The following is a 15,308-nucleotide window of genomic DNA, read 5'->3' as shown; positions in this document are numbered from 1 at the left end:
TCTTTTCCAACCCAATTTGTTCTCTAATCCTGTGATCCTGTCTTGGATCTAGATTTGCACCAGGAATCATGGGAGCACCAGCAATTCCATATTGAAGCTGGAGTCCTCAACAGGAATATGTGCTGGAGAACATAGGTCTAAAGCTTTGGCAGCTTGAAGCTCATAACTGAGGTTGTGGTCTCAATCATGGCAATCTCACTTAGTGTTATGTTGTCAGGCTTTGTGGAGTTAGACTCCTTATATTTCCTTGCACAGTTGCAATAGTTGGCATAATTTTGTGTTTTGAAGTAACTAATCAGAACAACTTTCTTTCCAGAATTAGAAAGTTTCCACAGACATAATTTCTCTTAAAAAAAAAAAAAAAAATCCATTGGAAATGGAACTAAATTCTTTTATTCTAAATGATTGTATTTCTTATCAAACTTATATCAATCCTGACAAAAGTTGGTGGATCTGTGATATTATAAAGTACTTTATATCTTACAAAGCCAGTCAGGCATCTACTGAAAGACCTACAGTAGATGTTCCTGTACTTTTACTACAGCCTTTGCTATGGTTGAGGCAAAGATTATAGAGGCTAGACAAAGATCTTGATCTTGTAATCACTTCATTTTTGAGTGCTCCTGTTGTCTGGGTGCTCCTCTTAAACTACTTGTGTGGGTTTTTTTCAAACTTTGTTTTTCCTTGTAGAAATTAGTTGAATAAATTATTCACCATTACTATGTAGATAATACTGGTTTTTTTTTCTCTTTAGTGAACTTGGAACTTGAGTATTGTTAGTATTCCAATTTGCAAAATGTCAGCTTCAAAGCTGGAATATTTCTAAAATGTGAAACTCAGGATTATTTATGTTACACAATACTAGAGGGGCATGTATCTGCCACAACATCAGGTTATAGTAACCAGATTACTACAATCATACTACTACTAGCCATCAGGTTTCTATAGCCTTATTTTAAGGCAGATAAAATATTTTTGGGTGTGGGGGAATAAAGAGAAAAAAAAAAAAGGCCTTGGAAAAATGTTTCTACATAAAAACATACTAGTAGTGCAGCATATGCTGTGAAGATCAGTGTGAGTGTTTGAAGCCTGTATTTTGTTTTCTTCTTGGAATGTTACTTAAAATTTGTCTGGATAAAGGATGAGAGGCGCAGATTTCCCATTGATATGTGTACTAACTAACTACAAATTAATGACAGAATGTCTCTCAGAATGCAACTGAACTTGTGCTAGGCAAATGCAGCTGAGTATAACTAATTCCTCCTTGATATTTTATTATTATTATTTCCCTTTCTTATTATCCATACTGTAGTACCAAAACCAATACGGAGATTAGCTTAAGCAATTGAAAGAGGATGTAGTGCTTTGTATAGCTGTGCTCCTCTGCTTGCCAGGTTCCTTTCCCTTGTTGCAGTTTTAGTTTCCAATCCCAGGAAACAGTTACAGACTGAGTAATTGTAAGCTCTCCTTGGCATTCCTTTTCATGTCTGTTTCCTGCAGTAAACCAGCTTTAATTCCATTCATTTATTCAATCTGACAGATGGGTAACATCTTCAGTATAATATGAGAACGGGTAAAACATCATTTTGCTGGAAGCCTTGCAATCTAGGTAATTTTATTTATTTCAGTATAATAAACATCTAATCCATGGTCAGACACTGCCTGGAGCCTCTTTTTATTTGCATTGTTAGAAAACATCTTATTCATACAGTTGCCACATGTCTCAGAACCTTGCAAGTCTTGAAAAAGACTGTGAGCCAGAAACAACTGCAAAATCAATTTTGCCAGAGATCCTGCCCATTTGGAAAGGTTGCCACTTATCTGAGCTCTTTACTTGAATTGGCACATGTAAGTAAATTCTGGTTTTGAGTTTTTAAGCTACCCATAAAAATAAATTAGTCAAAACAGTCATCATAGGAGATCAAGGTAACTGGCAAATTTAAAGTCTTCAAAGTTAAATATTCAATACTGGCAATTTAGGACATGTTGATGTTGGCAAAATTGTGTCTTTTCAGTGATAAATAATAAGACTTACAGTTCCTTAGCTTTTTCAGGCCTTACTGATACATGACCTTAACATTATCTGTCTTTTACAAAAGTTTTCAGATTAATCCCCTTGGAATGAGTAGGAATGAATGTACTTTCTGATGAATTTGGAATTGCTGTGTTGTTTTTATTCCCATGGTGACTCAGATTAACAAAAAGAATCACACAGACCTTGCTTACTTAACTGATTAAACAAAAACTGTGATCATCCCTTTGCTGTGACTCTTCAGTCAGTAGCTGTGCATCACCAACCTATTTTAGCCCATTTGGAGTGAAGACCAGAGACCTAGTCTGCCCAGCCTCAAAAAATCAAATTTCACCATCCTGGATTAAGCTTTACTTACTCTTTTGGTGAGATGGGCTGGCTACTGGCTGTCAGATGTGTTGACGATCAGATCACACCACTTGCCTGGTGGTCATCCTCCAAACTGTGACAGAATAGGGCAGTCACTGCCTGGGAGGGCTTCCTCTGCTGATACTGGGAGGGTGAAACCCTTTTTGGCCCAAGTTAATCCAGTTGCCTAGGAAAGTTGCCTCCCTCTGACTATAATGGGCAGTTATTCTACAATACATTATCCATCTCCTCCCATAATAACACCTGTGGCTGGTGAGTGTTTCAGGAGGGAACTGGGTGGTCTGAAGGTATTTTGAGCAGTACAAACCCATCTCCTTGCTGAATCATGTTTTTACTGAAGCTTTGAGATAGAAAAAGAGGGAGTAAGGGTGCATCTGTACAGATGTGTACTGGCCTTTCTGCATCTCTTACCTGAGTAAGCAAAATCTCCCACCTGGCCACCAGGTGGGGGCATTGCTAAGATATTGATTAAGTGGCAAACACATACCATAGTAAGTGGTTTGAATGTAAAAATCGCCTCCTCTGTTCTTTATCCGACATTTTTCTAAACAATGCACATACTATGACAGATAAAATGCCTAATCATCCATTGATTTGGTATAACAGGAATAACTCTTAAGAAAACACCCAAAAACTTGGTAAGATTTCAAAGGATTGCTGCAAGTATAAAGGCAGATTTTTTTTTTTAAGCTTTCTTGATGTCGTTTCTTGGTTTTGGTTCTTAGTTCCCACCATTGGACATAAAAGGCTGGATAGATGTTTTTTCCCCTTATCAGTTTTATTGCTAGTTTACCAGACATTGCTTTGGCAAGCATTACAAAAGCCTGGTTTTTGTTGCATATGAAAATACAGTGAAGGTTATGTTCTTCATTTGATAGCGACCATCCATTTTCATGAGAGGTTAAATTATCCCATTATGTTACATGAAGAAAAAGCACTTGATATCCTGTTTTGATTCTTTTCTTAATCTTCTAAGGCAGCTGCACAACTAGGAAAGTTCTCCATAAGTTAAAAAAACCACCACCACCACCAACAAAACAACAACAACAACAAAAAGAACAAATGGGGTTTCAAGTTATTTTTATTTAAAAGTTGGTTTAAATATATCATCAGGAATTGATTTTTGCCATGTATAGACCAGAAAAAAAAAAAAAGGATGCAAACCTGTAAAATCCATGGTACTTCATTGATGTAAATGTACATACTGTTCTACTAGACTGAAACTTTGAAGTCAGAAATGATGGATTCCTACATTAAGTAGAGGATTACTTACTGTGTTTTCAAAAGGTTTTTTTCCCTTTATTCAGCAAGACTTTTCTTATAAAATATTATATATGTGAAGATATAAAACTGCATGTTTATAAATAAGTGTAGATTAAATGAATTTCCTTAGTGTAGAAAAATTAAGGAATAAAAGCAAAAGAAAAGAAGAGCTCATTTGAGGAACTATGATGTTTCTTAGAAGTTGGGCAATCTTTAGGCTGACTTTAATTCATATCGTGTCTGTAATCTTTCTCGTGAGAGATAAGATAGAAAATGTCCTGTGGTTTGCTAACCCGATAAAGCAAACGGATTTGATGAGAAGCAGCAGAATGGAAACAGATAAGATCTGCTTTATGGGTCTCTCTGTAGCTCTTCAGTAAGGTAAAAGGAGTACTGAAAGGTGCCTTGAGAATTTTTAGAATTGTTGATTTTTTTAAAATTTTTTTTTTAAACGTCAAGTTCCCTTTTCTGTACTTTTGTAGGCAAAACATGAAATTACCATAGCAGTAATGATAGCAGTAATGTTACCTAGATCTTAGGCAGATACAAAGTTCTTACATATCACCTACTCATTTTATTGCTTTTCAAAAGAGATAAGTGTAATTATCCTTATTTACAGACGAGAAAACTGGAACAAAGGTAGGTCTATTTGCTAAGGTTCATTTTTGAAGGCTACAGATACCTCTTCCAGCTTATTTGAAAATAAACTTGTATTTCTTGTACTAAGCTACTATACATTCTCTTTCAGTGGGAAAAATATACAATAAAACTTCGTAAAAAGCGTGTTTTTATAGGGAGTGGGGATAAGCATGCAAAATCACTTTTCTACATAAAGACTCATAGTCTTTATTTGAAAACTTTCATTTCTTAAGAAACAAGTGGGAAACTGAAGGCACACTTTGGTCTTTATCAATTTGTCTTCCCACTTATTCAGAGTATATAAATTCACCCAGTCAGTCAAGCTGTATTTCTATAACTTGCTCGTATTCCCTTCTCAAGCAGGCTGTCTTTTGCCTTCGAATTTCTGTTGTCCTTTTAAATTTTAGCTAATTCTTCCTTTGTTTTTGATAAAGGGACACTGATATGTGGACTCTGACGTAGACAGTATATATGCATGTATGTGTATTGATAGATTATATGTTCTGTATATATTATCGGTGAAGGTGACCCAGTTGCTATATATATATATCTATTTCTGTTCTCACAAGTTTTTTTCTCATTGTATCATATCTTTTGGCCTAGATGTAGTATCAGTATATATAAGCTTGTGAAATGTGAAATTTGCTAAATCTAAGTCCTCAAAAATATTTCCTCAGTAACCTTTCTATATCTGATAATCCATTTTAAACAAGTGGATAAGGGACATTAAGCAAGGAGATATACATAGCAAATAATGCAAATAGTTATGCTGAGCTCTGTATAACAAAGTTATTAAGATGCAAATTTGTATTTGTTCATATTTCTACTTGTATATCTTATTTCTGCATTACTTTTTCTGTCCTTTCTACTTGATCTTACAGGAGGAAAGATAAAAATCCTTAACATGTAAGACTAAGGTTGCTGATGTGATCTGCAACTCATACCCGTGATATATAACCTGTTTATTCTAATATCAGATCTGGAGATAACATTAAGGCAGTGAGGGAGCTTGAGAATATACCTAAACGAAATACCAGATAAGTAACAAAGAAGACTAAGTGTCACAGACAGTCATGCCTTTCAGGCCAGAACCTCAGGACCTTCTGGGGCTACTCAGTGTTTCAGGTGTTGTGGTGTCCCTCAGGTTCAGCTGACTCGATATTTTTCCTGCCACCTCCAAAATCCAACAGCCTGAAATCTCTGCATCCTGCAACTTGCTTCGTTGTTTCCTGAACTGCAGATCTCTGCAGCAGTTAACTTAGTTTTAAAGAGACTTTTTTGTTTTCATTTGTCTCTCTTCCCTCTCATGGTTTCTAACCAGGGCAGCATCAGCCATCATCTACTACTGGCCTTTCTGGAGAAAGCAGTGGTGCTCAGCCTTGTCCTCTGACTCACTCATGTTTGCTGCACAGGTGCTTCCCTCACCTGCTGTGCTGTTGGGAGAGTGGATGATAAGGGAAAATGCAGGTCTGGAGACAAATGAGAGTGGTAAATCTAAAATGGAATTTGAGTACAATGAAGTACAGTGTGCTTCGAAGTATTTCTACCATTTTGGCTGACAAAGGGATCCAGCTAAAAATTATGTCTACAGAAGGGGTAGGAAAGTAAACTTGTAAAAACAGTCAGTCTTGCTAGAATTTTGAGTTTTATGTCCATGCTTTTTCTATCTGTTCCCAGGCATCAGTAAAAGAGTGACAGGTAATTTTTAGCTGGTATTTTCATTTATTCCTCCAAAATGTGTGCAAGCCGTTATTCCTTGGACAGAAGAGAATATGCTGTGGGCAACACTTTGCAGTGCCAGCTACTTCATCTCAAATGCAAAGAAGAGTTCCAGAGAGGTCTATAAATGCTTTTTTTAATTTCTCCTCATCTTAGAGGACCTTTACCTCTGAATTTTTAAAAATGTATTTATTCTCTTCCTGTGTTTTTCTAGATCCCCTTGTTCTGGAACTCATATTTTAGTTGTATTTTTGTCTCTCAGTTCTGCAAAATATTTGTGATCAGTCTGTGCAGCATAGATGATCTTGAAAAACCCCATTTCTAGAGCAGTATTGCTTGACTTTCCATGCATTTGTGTCTTGTGGATAAGTTTTCTGTTGCCTCAGAAGACATTTTCTGACTGAAGTATTTTCCTGAGCTTTTCAAGAAATATTTCTGGTACCATGGAAAAGTTGAGCTTGTGTTGTAGCCTGTGAAGTCACTTCCCACTGCTTAGGCACCAGTTTTGTGAAACACAGTAGGAGTATAATGGTTTATTACTCAGAATTGCTATTTGGTGAGTTTCAATGAAATTTAGTAATGAGGTTAAAAATGTCTTGGGAGAAAAACACAGAAGGCAGCCTGAGTGCCTAGGCATTAGTTTCTAAGAGGCCAGGCTAAAAAGCTTTGGCTTTTCTTAATTCTCACTTGCAGCTGGCTCTTGCAGTTTGCAATGTCTGGAGCAGTAATAAAAGAGTTTTTGCTCCTTCTCATTCCCACTCCCATAACCTCCACGTCCTGGGCAACTTCTGAATCCTCTTCTGTTCCTTTGAAAGGTCTTGCAGCATCTCAGGGTTCTAGCAGGTTGCTCTAACGATCTCCAGGACAGAGCTGAAGGACAACTGAATAAACGAGCCCTTTGACAGATCCTGAGGACCCCCTTGCAAATCACCTAAATGAAGCTGCAGCAGTCGATAACACTGCAGGAGCACATTTAATTAGCACACAAATTAAACTCAGCAAATGAAGTTCAAACCAAAACAAAGGTGGCCCAGGAGCTTAGGAAACCAGGAGAGAGGCCTTGGTTCCTGAGTCACTTAGTAGTTAAGGATTATGCATAAGAAACAGCATGGGATAGTGTTGTTCTGCTGGTGTGAACAACCCAGGCATTCATTGCAGGCAAAATTTGCACCCAAAGTGCAACAAAACTACTCCTGGCTACAGCATGTTACAAGATGAAGCAAGATGTAATGCAGGGGCTGAATGGGGTTGCTGGGAATCAGGGAAAAAAAACGGTTCCAGTTTTCTTTATCAATTATGGTAAGGTTTCATTTTAAAAGTAGTTCTGAAATTAGCTGAATGTATGTCTGAATTGTTTTGCTAAGACCCGGGAAGTGACTTTTTTGAAGCTGTCACGCAGATGCACAGATGCGGTACAAGAACATTTGGGAGCAGACAAAAAGGAAAAATAATAACCTTTTTTTTTCCCCCCATGGATGTTTCAGATTCCCAGAATAAGTATTTATGACACATGCAACGATTCCTGAAATCAAAGGCTCATTAGAGCTGCAGATGAAATCCACTAATTAAATGCTTAGTTTATTTTCAGTTTTTTAGTTTATTTTTAACAGTCTTTTTATGTTGATGTCCACAAACTGACTCGGTTAGGATCCCTATGTTGCCAGTGCTGTAGAGATCTGAAGCAGCCATCTTTCCCACAAAGAGCTGTACTATAAAACTTGTGTTTGCTGTTTAAGATATATTTTTTTTTATTGTCTAAGCTAAAGGATCTACTGACACTGGACACCACTGTTTTCACTTTTCATGTCTGTACTCTTTTCTCTCTGGAAAAGCTTTGCTTTTCTCTTTCTGTTACTAAGAGAAAAAAGCCCTGTTGCCAGGGAACAAGTGACCAGCACATACTGGTGTGTCCTCTGTCAGATGCCAAAGGCATCTCCTAAATGTTTGCATGAGTGTACAGGGGACAAGAATCACGCATGAGAGAAAGAAAAGGAGGAATTGGATGGCCTTGCTTGCTGGTATTCCAAACCATCCTTAAATAATTCACCTTTTATTCAGCAGCTCTAATTCCAACTCTTTGATTTACTACTTCCATTCTACTCCTCCCAGTTCGGACAAAGGGTGAAACACCAGGCTTAAAACTTAATTCTTTTACTTTACTCATTTAGAAGTCAAGTTTATTCTTCCATTTTAAAATCAGAATGATGCTAGTGTTACATGGTCAGGACACACAGAAAAACTTCAGAAAAATTGCAGCCCAGGGTTTGGTTGAGCCAGCTGTAGCTGCAGTTCCATGTAGAATCACAGAATCACAGAATGTTAGGGATTGGAAGGGACCTCGAAAGATCATCTAGTCCAATCCCCCTGCCGGAGCAGGAACACCTAGATGAGGCTACACAGAAGGTGTCCAGGCGGGTTTTTAATATCTCCAGAGAAGGAGACTCCACAAGCTCCCTGGGCAGCCTGTTCCAGTGCTCTGTCACCCTCACTGTGAAAAAGTTTCTTCTCATATTTAAGTGGAACCTCCTGTGTTCCAGTTTGCATCCATTGCCCCTTCTCTTATCATTGGTTGTCACTGAGAAGAGCCTGGCTCCATCCTCATGACACTCACCCTTTACATATTTATACACATCAATGAGGTCACTCCCCAGTCTCCTCCACACTAAAGAGACTCAACTCCTACAGCCTTTCCTCATAAGGTAGATGCTCCACTCCCTTAATCATCTTCTTTGCCCTGTGCTGGACCCTCTCCAGCAGTTCCCTGTCCTTCTTGAGCTGAGAGGCCCAGAACTGGACACAATATTCCAGATGTGGTCTCACCAGGGCAGAGTAAAGGGGAAGGAGAACCTCTCTCGACCTACTGGACCCATGAATTTAGGAATGTCCAGATTGCCTAATTGCTCCCTAACCCAGTCCTCATCAACCAAGCAAACTCCTCCAGTGTCCTGCCTTCGTCTGGGGCCTCAGGGGTACGGGGCTCCACAGGACAGCCTCCAGCAGTGTAGACAGAGACAAAGAAGGCATTCAGTAACTCTGCCTTCTATGTATCTTCTGTCACCAGGGAACCCACCTTCTTCATCAGTGGGCCTACATTTTCTCTGGTGTTAGTTTTATCTGCCATGTATTTGAAGAAGCTCTTTCTGTTTTCTTTGCAAGGTCTAATTTCAAGGAGACCTTAGCTTTCCTAGTTGCCTCTCTACATCCTCTGACAACAGCCTTATATTCTTCCCAAGTGGCCAGCCGTTCCTTCTATGAGTTTGTTACTCATAGATCTGCTATTGAAACTGTGAGTATCCATCCCATTGCTGAGGGCTACCATGGTCTCTATGGCCCTTGTATGTAGTTAGATGTCCTTAGCTCTGTGCCTGGCTTATCTCTATAGTGTGGAATTAAACCTTACGGTTTGCAACTCAAAGCCTTTTGGAACTAGATGGTTGGCAACACGTTAAGTGAAAATGTCCTGGGGGGGAAGAGGCGGTCTCTATGTGATCCTATAGTCAGACCTGCGTGTGATTGTCAGTTGTCAGCAGTATATTACCAGCATATGGAAATGACACCTCTGGAAAGCAGGATATTTCTCTTGTTCATTGCCATCTTGTCATTATGTGTCCTGTTTTAAGGTTGCTCTGGAATGGATTTTTGCACCTCCCACTGTCTGTGGATGTACTTGCACATGTTTCATCAGCACACCTAACAAAAACTTCAAATGTATCCATTACTGCGTTTCTGCTTAGTTGATCCTGAAATGGTTTATGGCTGCAAGTAACTTGGAGAGAGGTTGGAAATTAAATGTAGATAGATAACAGTTGATTCAAATAGTTTGTAAATGTTTAAGCTTTAAAACACTGAAGAAGTTGAAAGGAAATTGATAAATGTTATAACAGCATTATCACGCTGTTAGCATAAAAGTATACATTTGCTAGACTTTGGTATACTAGTGCTTTGCCGTAGCATAAATGGGTTACTGACCTAAATTAGTATTTCTGTTGTCCTAGAACAAAATAGAAGCAAAATAATAGATTCTGAAATAATGATGTACAGCTGTGTGTTAGTCACAACCTCTGCAAAGTGTCTGAATCGGGTCCTTGTACAGGAGAGTTGTATCCAGTGACTTCTACTGCAAGGAATGCCTCATCTCCCCTGGTCATCCATAGATCCCCATGAGCAGAAGAGGAGAACAGGGTTGTGTTCCTCCCAAGCTACTTAATGTCCAGCCTAAGCTGAGCATAGGTCAGGAAACAACCAGAGAAAGGACTTGTGTTTCTGTCTGCTGATTTCCAGCCACAAGCAGTTTTCCTTGTTCATTTTGTCTCTGAACCAGTTTTAAATGTGTTACTTATGTTTTAGTTTTCTGAGCATCAAGAACTGACTTTTTGGGGATTCTTTTTTTGTTTTGCTTCTCAGAGCTGCACAATGCAGCACCATGCCGGAGATCACTGTCTGTGGTTCAGTCATGATTGTTTGGCTCTGCAGAACAGGGCTGTGGAGAACTAGTTCCAGTTTGAAAGTAGTGATGGCATCTCAGCAGTGGGAAGCAGCTGGGCAGCCCACAGTGATGCTGACCAGCGTCACTTTTGTCTGTGCTAGTGTTAGGACTTCAGAGCCACAGCCCTTGGTTTAAGTCAACTTGGGAAACTTTTTCTGCTTGGAGAAATACGAACAGTAAAAGGCAAAGGTGCTTCTAATGATAAGAAATGCTGATGAACAAATCAAGAGGATTAAGGAGGTTTACTCACGCTCTTCTTTGTGTTGAGGCTTCTCTCTACTGGAGGCTTGTCATAAATCATAAAATTCACTGTCCTGTTTTTGAGTCTTGCAAAACTCAGCTGTGTTATCTCACTTATCTTTCTTGAGGATTAAGATTACAGCCAGGTATTCTCCCCTTTCATTTTAGAAAATAATACAGCTGGTAGAAAAATGTATTCTTCTTTATCTTGTCTTGTTAAAGCTACATACAAACATCTCACATTGTCCTCAGCTGATTAAGCTTATTGAACGGGTGATACTGAAAACAGGCTTTGTATAGGTAGGTTGTTATTCAAATTTTAAAGTATTTGTGATAAACTGAGGTGAGGTTTCTGTACTGTTGTTGCTTTGTGCAATGAAAAAAATTTGTGCAAAATTGTCCTGCAGGGAAGAGTTGCATACACACTGTATTTTAAAAGTGGTAGCTTCCCTCAGGACTCACACAGGGAAAACTGGAATTTGTTTTCATGAACCGTATTCTGGGGGATGCTTGACATCCTTTTACATTTGTGTAAAGCAAACAGAAGTAATGTGGATATGAAACAAGTTCATTTATAGTTTTACATGAATATTCATTGTGTTATTCACCCCTCAGTAGCATTTCACACAGAATCAGAGATTTGCAGCTAGGATAATTCTGATGACTGGTGAACAAGAAATTGTTTCCCACTTGTAAATCAGATTTGCCTGTTAAATAGTTTACTTGTTCTGCCAGGTTGTTGTTTCCTCTGAGCTGTTATTTAGCAGCATGTCACTATCATTGAAACACTAAAAATTGATTGAAATGAATTGTGCTTTGTTTGAGCTCTCTTTTAAAAAGCATTTTTCACAGAGATGCCCTTTATTTCTGTATTAATATAAAAGTTTATTTTGTTATGCCTACACAGACTTTATTAAGGTGATTGAAACTGGTAGTAATGTAGGGAAAAAGAAAGTAAAAAAAAGCCCTGGACACAGTATTTTTCTCATGCAAGCAACCAAACCTACTCTGTCTCAGCAATTTCATCGCTTGAGTATCACAGAAGATACTTACAGAAGATGCATTTAGGAGCTTCCCTCAACAAGCAAGCTCATTTTTATATGACCAAAATTGCTTCAATGATTTTTATTCTACAGCAAAATTGTTAGTGATAGAGTTATGAACGACCCACTGAAATAACATTCTGCAGTGAAGATTTTCACTACAGGGAGCTGTACCTTTTAATAGCAAAGAAGGGTACTTAAAAGCATTTTTTTCGGCACAGAAGAAGTTTTGCTTGCTCTGCGATCGTAATAGAGATGGTGTAAACTTTCATTATTAATAGTGACTGAATATATTAAAGCAAGTCTGCTAATGTTTTCCTGTGGAATATTAACCTTCTATGTGAAGAATACGTGGTAATACATTCTCTTACTGATATATTTCCTCATTAATATAACATATGGTCAGGTTTCTGGTGCAGGCTACTTCTTTATACATTCCCGAGTTAATATTTCTAAATATTCATTGTTCCTTCTGAAGTTAAATACTGTCTAGTGATTATTCAGTATTTTGCTGCTTCTCTTAGCATTACTGCTTGTTAAGTGACATTATTTGTTGATTAGTGGTGTTACTTTCTTAGTGAATGCCTCTTCAGATAGATTTTAAGTTGCAAATTTGAAGAGGCCAGAGGATGGGTAAAATTAAACAAGGTCTATTTCCTCCACAGGAGCTTGGGATTTCGTTATACTGAATCTTCTCAAATTTTCAATTTTCTTTTGATTTAGGAACAAGTCCAGATGAATCTGTATTGATATGTGGTGATTTTTACTTTTTTTTTTTTTCTTTTTCCTAGCCTTTGGAAAGAGAGCTTGATTTGTTGACTTTATTGGAAGTTAATTGTTGCTAATAGATTATTGAGGGACAACTTAACAAAATAAACAAACCAGGAAACCTATAACACTTTTAAGCTCTATATGAAAAAAACCTGTTCTTGATGAAGGTGAAGAAACCTTAGAAGTATTCTGGAAAGGGGTAGAAAAGAGTAAAAAATCACACTTTTCATCAAAGAGAATACTAATTTCCAGTCTTAAAAATATGATCATTTTGAGGTTAATAATTTTTATATTTTTTATTATATGTGGTTAGTATGAAATATGTTAATATTTGTTTACATTATCTCTGAAACACTCTGCATTTTATTATTTTTGAAAGTGATATAATTGACAGGTGGAAGTAGCAGCCAGACACAGGTCTTGTAAGCGTGCTGGTATACTTTCTGAGGACTATTGAAATGACAGATTTCAACATGCCTTGGCACACAACATACTATGGATGATTTGCTTTCCTAGGAACTGGATATAGTTGACCCAAGAACCTGTAAATATCAACATGCAGTTTTGCACAGTGTGTGCTATGAATGACTGACCTAAGCATACACAGTATGTAACCAACCCAGTCATCCATGCATGTCAGCAATATGTTCTTACAGTCAGTACTAGTGTCATATTTGATGCATTACGTGTCCTAAGATGTTGGTTCTCTTGTCAAAATTCCAGAGTCCATCTTAAGCCTCATGGCACTTGTGAAACTTTTTCCTTCTGCTAGTTCTGTGTGTTCATGAGCTAAGTTACTATTTCAGTTTGAGAAACATTGTGATCTTGGGACAAATCTTGGGATGTTGCTGGGCCAAGAGATTGCTGTGTTGTAACTGATGCCTTGCCTTCAGTCACTTCAGAGTTCCTTACAGATATAGTGATTCTGGCAGATTTATTTTTAACATGACATTAGGTTGTGCTATAGGATTTTTTTGTTCTTGTTAGGTTTTACCTCAGTTTACCCATTGTTACACTTTACCCTCAGCTGTTAACAGAAGCTGAATTGTTAATGCATTGAGTTTAACATCAGCACAACTCTTTAAATTGAGGTTTCAGATTTACCTTAGACTTTGACTCATTTGTTTTCTGTAGTGATAAGGCACCACTCGTTCTAGCACAGCTTTGGCTCTTTGCTCAGCGCAGATTCTGGTAGCGTGCTGTGCTGTGCTGTATTACGTGGTTACCAGCAACCAGATTATACCATTGGTTTCTGGTGAGGTCTGTGGGCAAGACATTTAGGTATATAATAGTAAAGCTATAGGGAGGTGCCTCAGTTTCTGCAATGCCAGCAGTCTTCTACTGACTCTGATTTCATGTCCAAGGTTTGCTGATCACAGCAGGGACATTTCTAAGCAGAATGAAGATGGGTTGCATGGGCTTAAGAGAGACTAGGATTTCCCTTTCATCACAGGGAGATAGGGAGGGATATTTGCAGAAACAGAGAAAATGAATGCAAGAAGAAAAGCTGGATCTTTGATGGTTTTTCAGGGTAAAGGGTGCCAAGTTACAACTGTTCCTTTTCCTTAGTTCACTTGGCCAACCAGTTTGTCCATTTTTCCTTTTCAGTTTAAATTTTAAATAAGTCAATAATAGACTTCAGCAAGAAATGAAAATAACTCAAAGAAATTACTATTGTCCTGCTACCCATCTCTGCAAAAGCTTCCATTTAAAATTCAGAGGTTGACTGCTGATCTCAAAAGTCTCTTGCATTAACTGGAGATGTCACTGTACAGGCAGCTCAGGTATTCACAGTGCTCCATTCATGTGACATACCTGCTTTAAAAGGTTTATCATAAACTGATGGATGTATAACCTGCTATGAGTGGGAAGAAGGAATGACACACAAGTAACACAAGGAGGAGATGAAGACAAATTTTTGTCACTCAGTTTCTCCTGTTACTTTGTTCGTCTGTTTAGAAATGCTGAAGCCAGTACACAGCACTTTGTGTATGAACTGAGGACTGGGTTTGGTAAGGGAAAATGACAGTGACTAAGAATATATAGACTTGATTTAGAATAAGACAAATATATTTGAATGCCTGCTCATTAGTGAATGTTGTGACTGTGTGCGTACAAGTGTGCTTGTGTATTCCCCAGCGGCCACTCTTCTTTGCCAACTTTATTACCTGTCTGTATTACTTGAGCCTATACAATCTAAGTCATACAGTTTAATCAGGGTTATTGTGTTTGTAAAGATAATGAAGGAGAGGTAGAGTTGGAGAAGTAAGAAAGCACAACAATAATTTCTTTTGGAGTATTTTCTGCTACATAAAAAAACCCCAAAACCTGGGACAAGAATGCCTGTCACTGATACATTGCAGGTAAAACTGTCCAATATGAGCTGCTTCATGTTGTAATCAAAAGGGTTCTAGCCACTATGTATCTAGTCAAATTTCTATCTGATCGCCCAAGGGTAGGTGTTCTCACTGTAATTTTATTACTAAATTTTTATGCCTAATAAAACCACCCAGATTTTAAAATTTTATTTGCCAGAATTATCCTCTTGGTTCCTGAAGGAAGTGTGTCTGGAATATATGATGGAGTAGCTGTATAAGTAAAAATAAATAAATGTTACAAAATAAAAATAAAATCACCTACTTCAGTTGATGATGTGTAAAACTTACCTCGTTGGAATGACTAGTCATGTTTCAATATTTCTCTTCTTGAATCTGTGCATTTCTGCATTTCTGCTTTTTTTTTTTTT

At 37.9% G+C, this 15,308-nt stretch overlaps 1 long non-coding RNA gene across 4 annotated transcripts in view; it reads left to right on the top strand.

The window, feature by feature from the left end:
• The window catches only part of LOC139828910 (uncharacterized), a 214,144-nt gene that overhangs the window by 25,151 nt on the left and 173,685 nt on the right, over nt 1-15,308 (top strand). The gene's annotated exons all lie outside the window — the stretch shown is intronic.

Source organism: Patagioenas fasciata, chromosome 1 (assembly GCF_037038585.1).
Source record: "Patagioenas fasciata isolate bPatFas1 chromosome 1, bPatFas1.hap1, whole genome shotgun sequence".
NCBI lineage: Eukaryota > Metazoa > Chordata > Aves > Columbiformes > Columbidae > Patagioenas > Patagioenas fasciata.
The sequence above is the reverse complement of the archived record's forward strand: the minus strand, read 5'-3'. Positions and strand labels throughout refer to the sequence as shown.